General features: G+C 37.6%; 1 protein-coding gene across 2 annotated transcripts in view; it reads left to right on the top strand.

Moving 5' to 3' along the window:
* Nucleotides 1-16,582, top strand: part of GBE1 (1,4-alpha-glucan branching enzyme 1) — a 285,247-nt gene that overhangs the window by 50,379 nt on the left and 218,286 nt on the right. The gene's annotated exons all lie outside the window — the stretch shown is intronic.

Consider the following 16,582-nt stretch of genomic DNA (forward strand, 5'->3'; position numbering starts at 1 on the left):
AGCCCTCACCACCCCAGTGTCTGGGTCCATTGGTTATGCTAATATGCATGCATACAAGTCCTTTGGACAATCACTGACACACACACACACACACACACACACACACACACACCCCAACTCCCTCCTATTCCTTCTGTCTGAGGTTGGATGGTTGTTCAGTGTTTCTTTGTCTCTTGATCTATTTTTGTTCATGAGTTTAGGTTGTTCATTATATATCACATACGAGTGAGATCATTGGTATTTATCTTTCTCTGATTGGCTTATTTCTCTTAGCATAATGCTCTCCAGGTCCATCTATGCTGTTGCAAATGGTAAAATTTCCTTCTTTCTTATAGCAGCATAGTATTCCGTTATGTAGATATACACAATTTTCTCATCTACTCATCTGCTGATGGGCACTTAGGCTGTTTCCAAATCTTAGTTATGATAAATTGTGCTGCTATGAACATAGGGGTCCATATGGTCCTTTTGATTGGTGTTTCTGTTTTTTTTGTGTGATATATTCCCAGATGTGGGATTACTGTGTTGAATGGGAGTTCCATTTTTAATTTTTGAGGAACCTCTATACTGTTTTTCACAGTGGCTGCACCAGTCTGCATTCCCACCAGGTTTGCATGAGGGTTCCTTTTTCTCCACATACTCACTAGCACTTGTCCTTGGTTGATTTATTGGTGATAGCCATTCTGACAGGTTTGAGGAGGTACCTCATTGTCATTTTGATTTGCATCCTTGGGAAGATTAGTGATTTTGACCATGTTTTCATACATCTCTTGGCCTTATGTATGTCCTCTTGTAAGAAGTATCTATCTAGGTTCTTTGTTCATTTTTTGATTGGATTGTTTATCTTCCTTTTGTTAAATTGTATGGGTTCCCTGTAAATTTTGGAGATTAAATCCTTATCTGAGATAGCATTGGCAAATATGTTCTCCCATGCAGTGGGCTTTCTTGTTGATTTGTTGATGGTTTATTTTGCTGTGCAGAAGCTTTTTATTTTGATGTAGTCACATTTGTTTATTTTCTTCTTAGTTTTTATTGCCCTATGAGTTGAATTGGTAAAGACATTGCTATGACGTGTCTGATATTTTGTTGCCTATGGAGTCTTCCAATATATTTATGGTTTCCTGTCTTACATTAGAGTCATTTAACCATTTTGAGTTTATCTTTGTGTATGGTGTAAGTTGGTGGTCTAGTTTCATTTTTTTGCATGTATTTGATCAATTTTTCCAGTACCACTTATTGAAGAGACTGTCTTGACTCTATTGTATGCTTTTGCCTCCTTTGCCAAATATTAATTGAGCATAATGGCCTGGGTCGATTTCTGGTTCTATGTTTTGTTCTATTGATCTATGTCTGTTCTTGTGCCAGTACCAGGCAGTTTTTAGAACAGTGGCTTTGGTGCCAGCAGCCAGGGGAAGGAAGTCCTGTTCTTGCACAAATTTTCATGCATTGGTCCTCTAGTCTATACATATAAAAGCCTAAATGACCATTTGCCCAGTCGACCATTAGACTGGTAGCTATAATGCCCATTGACCACCATGGGGCAGAAACTCAACGTACATACATGGAACAGACTGATGAATCTCAGAGGGAAGTGGGAGGGCAGAAAGAGATTAACCAAAGATCTTATATGCATACTAGAGGTTCATTGCATGGATTTGTGCATCAGTGGGATCCCTTGGACTGGCCTGTGAGGATTGGGCCGAAACTGGCAGTCTGACATCACCAAGGGGTTCTAGTTGGTGAGACGCTACAGGCCAGGTCGAAGGATCCCATTGGTGCACAAATCCATGCACTGGACCTCTAGTATCTTATAAATCTGTTATTTTTTTATTGAAAATTCTTGGTCTAATGAGAATTCAGCTTTAATAAGATTTTCAGTTTAGAATTGCATACCTAAGTTTTTGCAAATGTAATGAAAATTTTAGCCACTATCTTGAATAATAGTTTTGTAACTGGACAATCAATTGGTCTGTGCTGCCTTGAGCCAATTAAGCAGAGACAGGGTTGAATCAAATATGAGCATTTATTCTAATACTGCCAGCAGTATGGGAGAGCAACAGGTCATCCACAAAAATATGTTCTTCAGCTCCACATAAGCCAACTGCTTATATAGGGTCAGACAAAGATTATATGGGGAAGTAGGGACCACAGGCTTGGGCAAGTAGGTAGCTGAAGGCAACAAGGTTGTTAATCTTTCCTTGAGAATGAACAGCATACTAAGGTTGACTCTCAGTCCCAAGGTTGACTCCCACGTCTTGGGGGCATATAATTCCCAACCAGGTCAGAATGTCCTTTCTTTAACCTATACAAGGCAATCATGGTTAACAGAGCAGTATTAATATCTTTCATAACCATAGCTTGTCCACAATATTTTATTCTTGCCTCTAATAGTTTTAAAACTGAAATGTAATAAAATAATTAAATAAAATAAAGATTTAGTTTTTCAGTTGAACTAAACCCCTTTCAAGTGCTCCTTAACCACCAGTGTCTAGTGGCTCCTTTATGGGAAAGCACAAGATACTGACACCAGCAAAATTTAATTAACCAATGTCACTCCAATAAATTGAGTTAAAAAATAAAAAAAATAAAATAGGCAGCACAGACCCATTGATTGTAAAAAACCAAATTGTATATAGTATTTAAAGCTGAAATAATAAAAGAATAATAATTTAAAAGATCTTTTGTAAAGAGAAAACTAAAATTACCTAGTCCACAATTTAATGTGAAAACCTCATCTGTTAATCTGTTAACTTTTTTTTTTTCAATTTAAAAACCCCAATCTTTGTGAAATTGTATCACATAATTTAATATCTCTTTATATACTGCAGATAGCAGAAGAGTAGTCTGTCAGTTATTTTTAGTCAACCATGGATTAATCAGTGGTTGTTTATTTTTACTGGAGAGATTGGAAAGACTAAGATAATAGAAATTGTGATAGAAAATAGTTAAGAAGCTACACGTAGGGGTGTCGAACTCAATCAGAGAAGGGGCCAAAATCTAAAATCCAGCCTAAATTGCGGGCCGAATGGTTTACTGAACAGTCATAAACTGTCATTGTGATGGAAACGCAGCGGAGTGCAGTGATGACAGCGCGGTGCGGGCCACATTGCAAGGCCTGGCGGACGGATTTGGCCCGCGGGCCTTGTGTTTGACACATGTGAGCTACAGTATGCTGGGGAAATTTAAATGTCTAATCTATTTTCAAATCTGGATGAAGGGATATCTTTTTGTCTAAAGTTACAGGGACTCAGGATCTCTTTATACATGGGATCACAACTTCTCACTAAACACGTCAACATTTTTAAAAGAATATTTCTTAAAAAAAAATAGGTACCTGGGGGAATCAAATATGGTGGCTGAAATTAAAAAAAAAAATAGGCAAAGGGCATAAATAGACACTTTTCCAAAGTGGACATATAGATGGCCAAGAGACATGAAAAAAATGATCAAAGTCCCTAATCATCAGAGAAATGCAAATTGAAGCTATAATGAAGTATTACCTTACACCTGCCAGAATGGCTATCCTCAAAAAATCAACAAACAATAAATGCTGGTAAGCATGTGGAGAAAAGGGAATACTACCCTAGTACATTGCTGGTGGGAATTCATACTGGTACAACTATTATGGAAAACAATATGGTTTCCTCAAAAAATTAAATACGGAACTGCCATTTTACCCTGTGACCCCACTTTTAGGAATATATCCTAAGAAACCAGAAACACCAATCAGAAAGCATATATGCATTCCTATGTTCATAGCAGCACAATTTTCAATAGCTAAGATCTGGAAACAGCCCAAGTGCCCATCAGTAGAAGAGTGGATAAAAAAGCAGTGGTACATTTATACCATGAAATACTATGCAGCTATAATTAAGAAGGCTCTCTTACCCTATGAGATAGCATGGAGGGACCTGGAGAGTATCATGCCAAATAAAATAAGTCAGTCAGAGAAAGACAAGTATCAATGATCTCACTTTTATGTGGACTCATGAAAAAAAAAAATAAACTGATGAACAAAATAGTTCCAGAGACATTGAAACATGCAGCAGACTTATGAGTGGTGGAGAGCTATGAGCAGCTATGCAACAGACTTATGAATTTTAGAGAGAAGGGCAGGGGTCAGGAAGAGATAATCAAAGAATGTATATGCATATAGGTATAATATATGGACATATAATGGTGTGATGAAGGCCTGGGGAAGGGCGGACTGGGGTGGAGGAGGTCAGTGGAGGAAAAATATGGGTATGGTTACATGACTCTGTAAACATTAGAAACCTTGAATTTATACTTTAGCAGGTAGACTTTATGTCTATAAATTATATTTCAACTAGGGGCCCAGTGCACTAAATTCGTACACTTGGGGTCGGATCCTTGTGGGGAGCAGGCCTAAGCTCCAGCCTGGTTTCCCTCTGCGGGGGTGACTGGGCTGATCACGAAGACCAGCTCCATCACCCTGCAGCTGCAGCCATAGCCAGACACCGCAGCCACCAAGATGTTTTCATCAACATGAACTCCAGAACTCCAGTCCCTTCACCATGAAAAAATGACAACTTTCTTTAGACATTTTCAAGATGTGTCTTTCATAGGATATGACATTTCTCTCTTCCTTCCTTCCTTCCTTCCTTCCTTCCTTCCTTCCTTCCTTCCTTCCTTCCTTCCTTCCTTCCTTCCTTCCTCCCTTCCTCCCTCCCTCCCTCCCTCCCCCCCTCCCTCCCTCCCTCCCTCCCTCCCTCCTCCTTCCCTCTCTCCCTTCTTTCTTTCTTTTTTTATCCTTGCCTGAGGATATGTTTCCATTCATTTTTAGAGTGTGGAAGACAGAGGGAAAGACAAAGAGAAACATCAATGTGAGAGGGATACTTTGATTAGTTGCCTCCTGCAAGAGCTTTGACCTAGGCCCCAGCCAGGGAGAAGTCTGTAACCTAGGTACGTGCCCTTGATCAGAATCAAACCTGGACCCTGTGGTCGGCAGCTGAGACTCTATCCACTGAGTCAAACCGGCTAGGGCAGGATATGACATTTCTTAGCCCCTCCAGCAGTGGACCTTCGTTTTTTCCTTCAGGAGTGCAATGGAAAACCCTATATCATCTTCTTGGATTCTTATTACCCAAGTTACCAAGAACACTGCAGGTGGTGACATACAGGGAGCTTAGCCAATGAGCAGTCAGAAAAGGTGTTTACGCTCTAAATGGTTTGGCTCAGTAGATAGAGCATTGGTCTGAAGGGTCCCTGGTTTGGTTCCTGTTAAGGGTATGTATCTTGGTTGGGGGCACATCTCCAGTGGGGGGGAGTATGCAGGAGGCAGCTGATTAATGTTTCTCTCTCATAGATTTTTCTGACTGTCTATCCCTCTTCCTTCTCTGTAAAAAAAAAAAAAAAAAAAAAAAAAAAAAATCAATAAAATATATTTTTAAAAAAAGAACAGGTGTTTCCTCTGCAACTCATACACAGAGGACCCCCTGAATTGTGTCCACTGGGCTAGGGGCATGTCCCCGCAGCCTGGCGAAGCATGTCCCCAAGGCTGGAAGCCAGCCTGGGGTAGTTTGCACCAGGCTGGGGGCATGCCCCTGCAGCAGCTGGGTCCACATGCCCACAAGGCCGCAGCAGCCAGCCCTGCATTGTGAGCGCCAGGCTAGGGGTTTGGACCTGAGCCACTGCTTGGTGCTGCCCTGACCCCAGCTGCTTGGCGCCTGCACCTGAAGGCCCGGAGTGGCCAGGGGTGTTCTGGGACCCAGGCCACTCAGTGCCTGTGTATGCAATTTAACCCACCATCTTTGTTGGGTTAATTTTTATGCTCATTCCTGTTTGGCTTGTGGGCCACATAGGTATGATAAATTTGCATCTTTCTCTTTTATTAGTGTATATAAACCAGTTAAAATAGTAAAAAATATGCATATACTCCTGAATATTAATTTAATGATCTTGTAGAACATAGAACTTTGGTGATGATGACAACATGGATGAAAATATACCCTTATATAAGGGAACCAACCATGCCTTTGTCTTTTGATTTCTCAGCTGAGGATGTGTTGTTGTTTTTTTGTTCATTTTTTATTTTTGTTTCTTAATTGGTTTTTTGGAGATAGAGGCAGGGAGAGAGAGAAACATTGATCTGGGGAAACATTGATCAGTTGCCTCCAGTATGTGCCTTGACCTGAAATCAAACTCATAACCTTTGGAGTATGAGAAGACACCCCAACCAGCTGAACTACCTGGCCACGGCACCATAGTGATTTTTTTTCTTTTTCTTTCTTTTTAAAAAAAATAATCATGATAAAAGGATTCTGTATTTTGTTTCCCCTTTATTTATATGAAATTTTATTTATTTTTTTCCAAGAAGAGTTGAGAATAATAGTAATTTTTCTTTGCTGAGATTTTTGTCATGATCAGAAATGTTAGGTAATTTTATTGTTAAGTCTTATAATGTACAAACTTGTGCTAATCCAAAGGAAGACAATCTGCATGTTAATTGACTTATAAGTTACAATATATTTTAAAGAAAATGCAAATAAGGATTAAGATGTTTTTCTTAGAGCTTTTGTTAATTAGATAAAATGTTTTTAAAAGTATTTAATTATATTTATATACTCTCCTTTATCACCTGATAAATTTAACAACAATAAATTTAAAATACTTTATATAACACTGATATATTTAATAATTCTGTTTCTTACTGTGTCATTTAATATAACAGTAAGCTTAACATATGTGAATATACTTGGAATATCACCTGAAAAAACTCTTGCTTCTTGTTGGCAGAGATTTAAAAAGATAACATAATTTTATTTGTATTCGTTATCATCACAGTGTGTATATAACTTAAAACATTGCTTTTGTACTTAACTTTTATTCAAACCCCCCAATAATAATATGAAACATATCTTCTAACGCTGGCAACTAAAACTTCTTTCTGTTCATAGATAAATTGTAGTTTCATATTTACCTGAAAATGAAAATTTTCTTAATTTTGTTTTTAGCAAAATTATTTCCTACTTATTTGTGATAATTTTTCAGAAAAAAATTAAACATGTCTAGGCTTTAATTTTGTATTATGGAAAGTTGTACCTATACTTTAGTGTTGTGATGTCTTTCTCTTTTTTCTAATCATTTTAGAAATTGACTTCACTATATTCTTAGGGCTTATATTGCTGGTAGATTGTTTGTTTGTTTGCCATCTGACCTTAAGATATTTTAGATGCAACTACTTAGAGTAGTCAAATATATATGATCTTCAAGAATGAAATCGTGTGAACTGATCTGTAAAAAAAATATAAATAGGATGGGCTGTAGAGTTTTTTAGTGTAGGTGAGTTCTCTAAACTCAGTTCTTCATCTGGCTCAGTGAGGAAAAATGTAATCTTACCTGCCTAACTGGGTTGCTCTATAAACTAACTAGATTATGAATGTGAAAATTCACTGCTACAGAAATTTTAATTGACAAAATAGAAACGCAGAGTTGTATTTGCAAAAGTACTTTTATTTCTTATTTTAAAAATTACTATTAATTTTAAAAGTCAGTTTAGCTTTGCAGAAGTCCAATGATTATTATCTCTGAAAAGTTCAAAACAACTGAGGTAGATCTGGCTTTTGCTATTCACATTGCTAACACTTAGAAAGTAACTTTACTTTAAATATGTTACTCAGATTTTTATTCATTTGAGAGAATATGAAACAAATATTTTATTTATTTTTAGTCAATTATAAAAGCCACAACTAGCTTTTTTTATTTATTGATTTCAGAGAGGAAGGGAGAGGGAGAAAGAGATAGAAACATCAATGATGAGAGAGAATCATTGATTGGCTGCCTCCTGCACGCCCCACACTGGGGATTAAGCCTGCAACCTGGTTATGTGCCCTTGGTTGGAATCGAACCTGGAATGCTTTAGTCCACAGGCCAACACTATCCACCGAACCAAACCGGCTAGGGCCACAATTAGCTTAGTAAGCAGCTACCTGCCATTGTAGCAATTCAGGTCAGTATATGCATAGTGGCATTCATCAAGATTGAATCATACCACCAAAAATGTATTTCTGGGCAAGTCAGGAAATACATTAAAGTTTTAAGATGAATTTCTAAAACTTTGTAATACAGCAAAGAATCATTTTTTAGAAAATTAAATGCGATTTAAAATATTTTTGGAGTTTTAGAACTAAATCATGTTTACTGCAGATTGTTAAATAATTGCTAAAAACTAGCCACTTTCCAGGAGCTAGGTGATAATAAGTAGAGAGAAAAGCAGTAAACTACATATGTCAATATAAAATAATTGGGTTCCTATTTCACTATAACTGAAAACATTTCATTTAAAATTACCAAGTCTGGGAGCTAGGCACATTTCAAATAACCCTAATGTTTATTATTGATAGACTTAAAAAAAAAAGTGGGGGTAGCAACACCCTGAATTTTATACCTTATAGAGAAAAGTAATGATAGATATTTTTTGTAGAGTAGGAAAGATATCAAGGAGAATATTAGCTTTCTTCTGATCAAATCTGTCCATAACTGTTACCAGTTATGCAACTGGAAGAAGTCTACAGCATCACAAAAGCTTTTATATTTCTTAATTCCACATGCAATGAAACAAAATGAACTCAACTGGGCTGTGTGGAGCAATGTGGTTCTGTGCACTGTAACCAGTTTGCAATGATATCTTGTCAGAAATTGGGAGTAGGCATTTGAAAACTTTAATAAGAGTTTGTCAGTAATTTTATTTCTATTGAATGATAATGCAAAAATTGCAACTTAACATTTAAAAGTTTATTTTGATTTTTTAAAGTAATTCATTTTATATATTTTACATAAGTGTTGGTTTATAATAGCTTAGAAAATTATTGATGATTATTTATTGGTTTTGAAGTCCTTTTTGGTTTGAAGTGGGATAATTCCCATAGCAACCTCCTTTGTATTCTCTTCCTTCAGCTAAATTTATGGCTGTGTTAGTCAGCTTTCACTGTTGTTTGCATGATACAAAAAACTCCAACAGTTCATTGGCTTAAAACAATCAAGCTTATACATTTCTTTTAGGTTGGTTACATTATCACCTGTGTCTCTATCCCCAGTGTCAGATTCTTTCCAGGCTCAAGGGTGGTGGAACAGCCCCAAGGTGTGACAAGCAGATCTGATGGAATTAAACAGCAATGGCAAGTCTGTATGGCTGTAAAAGCTTCAGCTTAGAAGTGGCAAATGTGCTCGACCAGCATGGCTCAGTGGTTGAGTGTAGATCTATGAACCAGGAGGCCATGGTTCAATTCAGGTCAGGGCACATGTCCAGGCTGTGAGCTCAATCCTCAGTGTGGGACGTGCAGCAGGCAGCCAACCAGTGATTCTCTCTCATCACTACTGTTTCTCTCTCATCACTACTGTCTCTGTCTCTGTTTCTCTCTTTCTCTCTCTCTCTCTCTCTCTCTTTTTCTCCTCTCTCTTTCTCTCCCTTCTCTGAAACCAATAGAAATACATTTAAAAGAAAGGGAAAAAAAAGTGGTAACTATGACTTGTTCATTAACCATCAAGCCTTACGGACAAGCCTTATGCCAAGGAGAAATAGAAGCAGAATCCCCTATTATGGAGACTCTTGAAAATCTGAGACAAATAACATAAATGACCTTTGTGGCAAATAACCAATAACACAACTTTTAATATAATCTGTAAGGTTCTCAGGTTGTTTGATATTCTAGATATCTATCTTATAGTCTTTTTTTGGAGTGGGGAGAGGGAAACGCAGAGAAGAGTTGTTAGGTAGCATAGTGGTTCCTCGTTAGATTGCTGAGAAGGATCCCACTGACATCTGGATTTAAGTGGAACTTGGAGTATTTTCTCAGGTGGACATTTTCAGCAGCACCCTGTGGGATATCTGAGTGCATTTTCCTTGTGTGATTTCCCATCAGTTTGGCTTATTGGTCATTGGGGTGTTTCTAGAAAGCAAATTTCTGGGGTAGTTGGTGATTCTTTTATATTTTCTTTTCACGTTTTCTTCCATTTTTTTTTTATTCTTTTCTAATTTTTATTTTTTATTCTTTATTGATTAAGGTATTACATATGTCTTTTCCCCTCCCTATGATTCCCCTCCAACATGCTTTCAAACCCTCCCCCCCCCCCCCCCCCCAGTGTCTGTGTCCATTGGTTATGCTTATATGCATGCATACAAGGACTTTGGTTAATTTCTCCCACCTCCCCCCACTCTCCCCTGCCTTCCCTCTAAGGTTTGATGGTCTGTTTAATGCTTCTCTGTCTCTGGATCTGTTTTTGTTCATCAGTTTATGTTATTTATTATATTCCACAAATAAATGAGGTCAGGTGATATTTATCTCTCTCTGACTGGCTTATTTCACTTAGCTTAATGTTCTCCCTGTCCATCCATGCTGTTGCGAATCGTAGGAGTTCTTTTTTTTTATTTTTTATTTTTTACAGCAGTGTAGTATTCCATTGTGTAGGTGTACCACAGTTTTCTATCCACTCATCTGCTGATGGGCACTTAGGCTGTTTCCAATTTTAGCTGTTATAAATTGTGCTGCTATGAGCAGAGGGGTGTATATGTCCTTCTGATTGGTATTTTCTGGTTTCTTGGGATATATTCCCAGATGTGGGATTGCTGTGTTGAATGGGAGTTCCATTTTTAATTTTTGAAGAATCTCCATACTGTTCTCAATGGTGGCTGTACCAGCTGCATTCCCACCAGATTTGCATGAGGGTTCATTTTTCTCCATATCCTCACCAGCACTTGTCCTTAGTTGATTTGTTGGTGATAGCCATTTTGACAGATATGAGATGGTATCTCATTGTTATTTTGATTTGCATCTTTGGGATGATTAGTGACTTTGAACATGTTTTCATATATCTTTTGTCCTCTTTTGAAAAGTATCTATCTAGATCCTTTGCCATTTTTTGATTGGATTATCTTCCTTTTGTTAAGTTGTATGAGTTCCCTGTAAATTTTGGAGATTAAACCCTTATCTGAGATAGCTTTGGCATATATGTTCTCCCAAGCAGTGGGCTTTCTTGTTGTTTTGTTGGTGGTTTCTTTTGCTGTGGGGTGAAATGTTCTTTGGGGTGAAATGTTCTGAAGATGTTAATTATGTCCATCTGATCTACGGAGTCATTTAGGATTCCTGTGTCTTTGCTGATTTTTTTGTCTAGAGAATTTATCCAGTTATATCAGTGGGGTATTAAAGTTCCCTACTATGATTGCATTTTGTTGATCTCTCCCTTGGTATCTTTCAGAAGTTTCTTTTTAATGTATTTGAGTGGTCCTGCATTGGGTGCATATATGGTATTGATGTGTCAGGCTTGGTGGCAACTCACTCAGTCATGGCTCCCAGGAGGGGGGTGTGTTAGGCCAGTGGGAGGGGAACATGCTGTGGAACTCAGAGGAGTCCACACCCAGGGAGTTTAGAGTCCCAGAGTCCGTGGGTCTGCAGCCGAGGCAGCAGGTCCCTGGCAGCTGTAGTGTCCTGGATGGTGTCTGAGGGCACTCTGTGTTCAGGTGAGGCTGGGCTCTCAGTCACAGTAGCTCTTCCCTTCAAGATGGTGGGTCTCTGCAGCAGAGTTGGCTGCCCCAGGAGTGATTACCCTAGTAGCTGGTGATTCTTGATATTGTTTATTTTGTCAAATGGATGCAATCTATAAGATAGATGTAGAAGGCTTTAGGACTGTTACCTGAATCAGCCCCAATGCTGAGAAATGGACTCTGATGTATGTCAACTTAAGGTAACTAATCAGCCAATAATTGGTTTATGGAAAGTTGTTAGGACTTTCTCTAGTTTTTCAACCTGGTGTTGGTTTTCTCACCCCTTTTATCTGCTTTCATTGATACATTTTCCATTTTTCAGTGGACTAGATGGACTATATACATTATATATATATATATATATATATATATATATATATATATGAATTTTAATCTATGACCTTGATTCTAAAACTAAAATTCCTATTTTAATTTTAATATATATTAATATATTTAATATATATTAGTATATATTAATCTTCTCTGCTTTAGTCAGTATTTTCAATGTTTGTACCAACTTTTGGCCTCCATTATGCTGGATCAGATTGTTATAAGGTTTATCTTTATAAGAAAGCATTCTTAACTCCTTGGATTTTAGGAGATTGCTGTTAGAGATCTTAATGCTAGAAAGTAGAATTTTGAACTGAGTGACATAAGTAATAATTTTCCAGCTTTATGTTACTTTTTCATAAATATCCTGTTAAAAATTAATCTGCTTGGATAATACCTTTTGTTAGGTTTCATTTTTTGTGTTTCACTTTTAGTTAATGTCTCTAAAGTTATTTTGTTTATTGTTGTTATTCAGTTGTCTATTGAAATTTGTATAATTTTATTCATTAAAGTGACTTTATTAATCTCACCATTTATTTATACAAAGATGGTACATTCTTCATATTATTCTCTTAGCAAGTTAGTGTTTTCTTAGAGAAGTGTTATATTTTATGATAGTCACATCTAGACCCAAGTGTGACTGATTATAACATGTGTCAACATTCTCTGTCTTTTCATCACAACTGAACAATTCATTTTAAGTTCAAATTGTATTATTCTAAGCAGCTGTCACTTATGATTGACATTTAAAACAACTCTAATTGAATTTGATGATATTTTCACACATAACATAATTGAATATACAAAAATGTAGTACATTCTTCAAGGGTGTGTAAGGCTGTTTCGCTTTTCCAGACAGTGCTTCAAGCAGGGCAGTAGGGACTCATTGACTAGTCCTGAAATTTTCTGTGGTTTGTGGTCAGACTTTGAATCTGTAGTTCTCTTCTCACATCCTTTCCCTTTTTCCTCATTACTAGTCTGTATTCTTTACATTTTCAATTCCTGTCCAGCTCTTTAGTTATTAGAGAAATTTTGAGATATGTTTAAGCTTGAATAGATAATTGAAGAAAAAAAAAGAAAGGAAATTTTGCTTTGTTGCCTGGCAATTCCTTACGTGAAATAGTGAAAAAGCATTCCTTTTAATTTTGACTGTCAGACACCCATCTCTTATGATGGGTTCCTAAAAAAATGAATTAGCCATCTTAGTTGCTTATAAGTCAGTGGCAAAAATATGTATTTAGAGAATAAGACCCTGAAAGTAATACCATATTTTATTAGCAAATACCAGTGATACCAATGTACAGTGTCCCTGCCTAGGAACTATGGATGCTGAATGAGTTGAGTCTTGAAGGATTATTATATACTCCCACTTCTTAGTTATTTATCTCCTTTCTTTTTTTTTTTTTAAATATAGTTTTATTGATCTCAGAGAGGAAGAGGGGAGAAGGAGATAGATAGAAACATCAATTATGAGATACCACCCACCAGAGATGGAGCCCGCAATACAGGCATTTGCCCTGACCAGGAATTGAACACTTGATCTCCTGGTTCATAGGTTGACACTCAACTACTGAGCCACACTGGCCAGGCTCCTTTATTTTATTTCTTTTTAGCATTTTAAAAGTTGATATATAATTAACACAACATAAAATTTACCATTTCAAAGTGCATACTTGAGTGTTTTTTTTAGTTATTTACTATGTTGTGCAATCATTACCACTGTCTAATTCTAGAATATTTCCATGACTCAAAAGAGAAACCTCATACTTGTTAGCAGTTAGTTCCAATTCCGCTTTCTCTCCATTCCTTAGAAACCACTAATCTATATCCTGTCTCCATGGATTTGTCTATTTTGGACATTTTATATAAACATAATCATATAATATGTAGCCTTCTGCTTGCAGCTTCTTTCACTTATGTTTTCAGGTTCATTCATTTTGTAGCATGTAATAGTCCTTCATTTGTTTTCATGACTGAAGGATATTTTACTGTATAGATATACCACATTTTGTTCATCCATTCCTCAGCAGGTGGACATTTAGATTGTTTCCACTTTTCCCATGTTGTGAATAATGCTTCTGTGAACATTTGTGTACAAGCTTTTATGTGAACTTACACTTTTAATTATCTTGGGTTGCCTTGGTTACTAATGTTCTTACCAAATTCAAATATTTTGCTGTGCTGGTCATTTGCTTATTTGTCCTAGGATCCTTTCATTCTTTTCTGTCTGGCTCTATACCATACTCCCCAAGCTCCCTTGGCATCAGCTTTTGTTGAGTTGTTTTAATGGGAAGACTGGAGGGTGGGAGGATGGAGAAGCCAGGGAATTTGCACATTGTTCTGTCTAAAGTGAGGTTAAACATGTCTCCTATAACAGATTCGTCTTGTAGTTCTTGTTGCTTTTATCCTTGTGAGCTCAGCTTCTCTCACGAAGGGCTTGCCTTGTTTCCATCTTCCGCTAGATGGCCCTGGGTTCTAGGTTCCAGTAATAGTGTCTCCCTTGGGGGTTTGTTACTTGATTCCTATTATTGCTTATTCCTGGGTTACTTAATTGTTCTCTATTTGAATTCTTAATTCTTCTGTTACAGTTCCCTGTATTAAGTCCATCTGTTTGAAATTGAATGGTTTCTACTCTGGCCTCTCATCGCTGGAATGTATTTCCCTTGAGTTACACAAGCCTACCTTTTATATTGTACTAGAGGCCCGATGCATGAAATTTGTGCAAAAGTAGGCCTTCCTTCCTGGCTGCTGGCAACGGCTTCCCTCTGGCACCTGGGACCCTGGCTTCCCTCTGGCCGCTGGCAGGTACCTGGGATCCAGGCTTCCCTCTCAGCCCCAGCTTCGCCCAGAAGGATGTATGGAAGGATGTCCAGTGTAATTAGCAATATTACACTTTTATTATTATAGATTCTAAAAGCACCTCTGGAATGGTTTGCTTCAGTTAAAGTATATGTATAAAGCTAGGTTTACCACCTTCATGAATTTTAAGTGTTTTTACAGTAAAGATGTATGTATTTCAGAATTTAAATTATTTTATAGAAAATTCTAAAAAACTCAGCAGTGTGAGACATTGTCATATTCTTTTCCTACATTATAGCAAATTAGTTCTGGGTTACTTTAAACAGGGTTTTCTATGTTCACTCTACTGAAGAACAATTTTATATTCTTCATATTCGTTGAAGTCTTAAACAATTTTCTGTATGTGGTCCATACATCACGGGAAGCAGAGTAACATGGGTGTTGATAAAATGGAGATTCCAGGGCAAATAAAAAAAACCCTGCATTACATTCACTACGGGTAGAGTTTAATATTGATGTATTTTTTTCTTTTCTGAAGACTCATATCATAGATGGCTGCCATAGTATCATTTATCTTTCCTTTTCATCTCTCCCACTTCATCTTCATGGAGGAAGTCACAACCATAATCTCTTATCCTAGCACACAGTAGGCAGTGTGCAACTTCAGACAGTTACCACCTGTGTTTTCGTTATTTAGGATAATCCTTTAGGAGGAAAGAAAAACATACATCTCCTAGGAAAGAATCAGATGCGTTTGTTACAAACGGGGGAAGATAGAAAACAATGGAATAATTTAATTCTTCAGATTTCTGGGGTAGTTGAAATTCTTCCTCCCTGCCAATTTTCTGTCAGATTTCCAGTCAAGGGTGAGACATTTCTAGACATGTAGGGATGCAGAAACTTTATTATTAAAATCTTTTTTTTTTTTTTTCCTGAGGAGGTTATGTATGGATGCCAGCACAATGTGAGGGAATAAACCAAGAAAGAGGGGGACATAGGATAGGCAGCTAGTGACTCAAGCTCATGAGAGAGTCAAGTGGAAAGAGAAATAGTCAGATTCTGCAGCAGGCACCAAGAACAAATAATTAGGAAAAGACCAAACAATTAGGAAGGTAGAGAAAACCCCATGATGAAGTTCTCTGGGAAGATTTTCCCAGGGAGGAAAATGGCAGAATGGAGAAAGCACTTAGGAGCTTAGAAAGTTTTAGTAGTAGTAGGGTTTTGTTGTTGTTGTTGTTGTTGTTGTTGTTTTTGTTTGTTTTGTTTTTAGCAGGTTTTCAGTAGAAGGAAATAATAAGGCTCAATTTAAACATAATGCTAGAGTCTCCTTTAGATGGCTGTTAAAGACAGAATGTTTGTGTACCCCACCCCCAAGCTCATATGCTGAAGCCTTAACTCCAAATGTGATGCTTTTGGAAGTGAGGTCTATGGGAGGTAAGCAGGCTTAGATGAAGTCATGGGGAACCCACAATGGGATTAATGTTCTCAAAGGAAGAGGAGGAAAGACCACAGCACTGGCCCCTGCCCCTGTCCCTGCACTTCCTCACCTGCTCCCTCTCCCTGTCTCCTATGTGAGGATACAGCATGAACGTGACAGCCTGCAAGTCAGGCACTGCGTTTTCTGTCACCTTGATCCTGGATGTCCCAGCCTCCACAACTGTGAGAAATGAATGTCTGTTGTTGAAGTCACCCAGTCTGTGGTATTTTGTTGTGGCAGCTTGGCAGTGGCATAGGTCATTCTATTGGGCTGTGGTTAAGTTTCCTATTTGACTCTGTAATGGGCAATAGTTGTTGTAATATAAGAACTGTAATGAACAATCCATATATATAAAAGCCTAAGTGACCATTATGACCCAGTGATGGGCCGGTAGCTATGATGCACACTGACCACCAGGGGGCAGACACTCAATGCAAGAGCTGCCCTCTCGTGGTCAGTGTGCTCCCACAGCCAAC

Source organism: Pipistrellus kuhlii, unplaced genomic scaffold (assembly GCF_014108245.1).
Source record: "Pipistrellus kuhlii isolate mPipKuh1 unplaced genomic scaffold, mPipKuh1.p scaffold_m20_p_2, whole genome shotgun sequence".
Lineage (NCBI taxonomy): Eukaryota > Metazoa > Chordata > Mammalia > Chiroptera > Vespertilionidae > Pipistrellus > Pipistrellus kuhlii.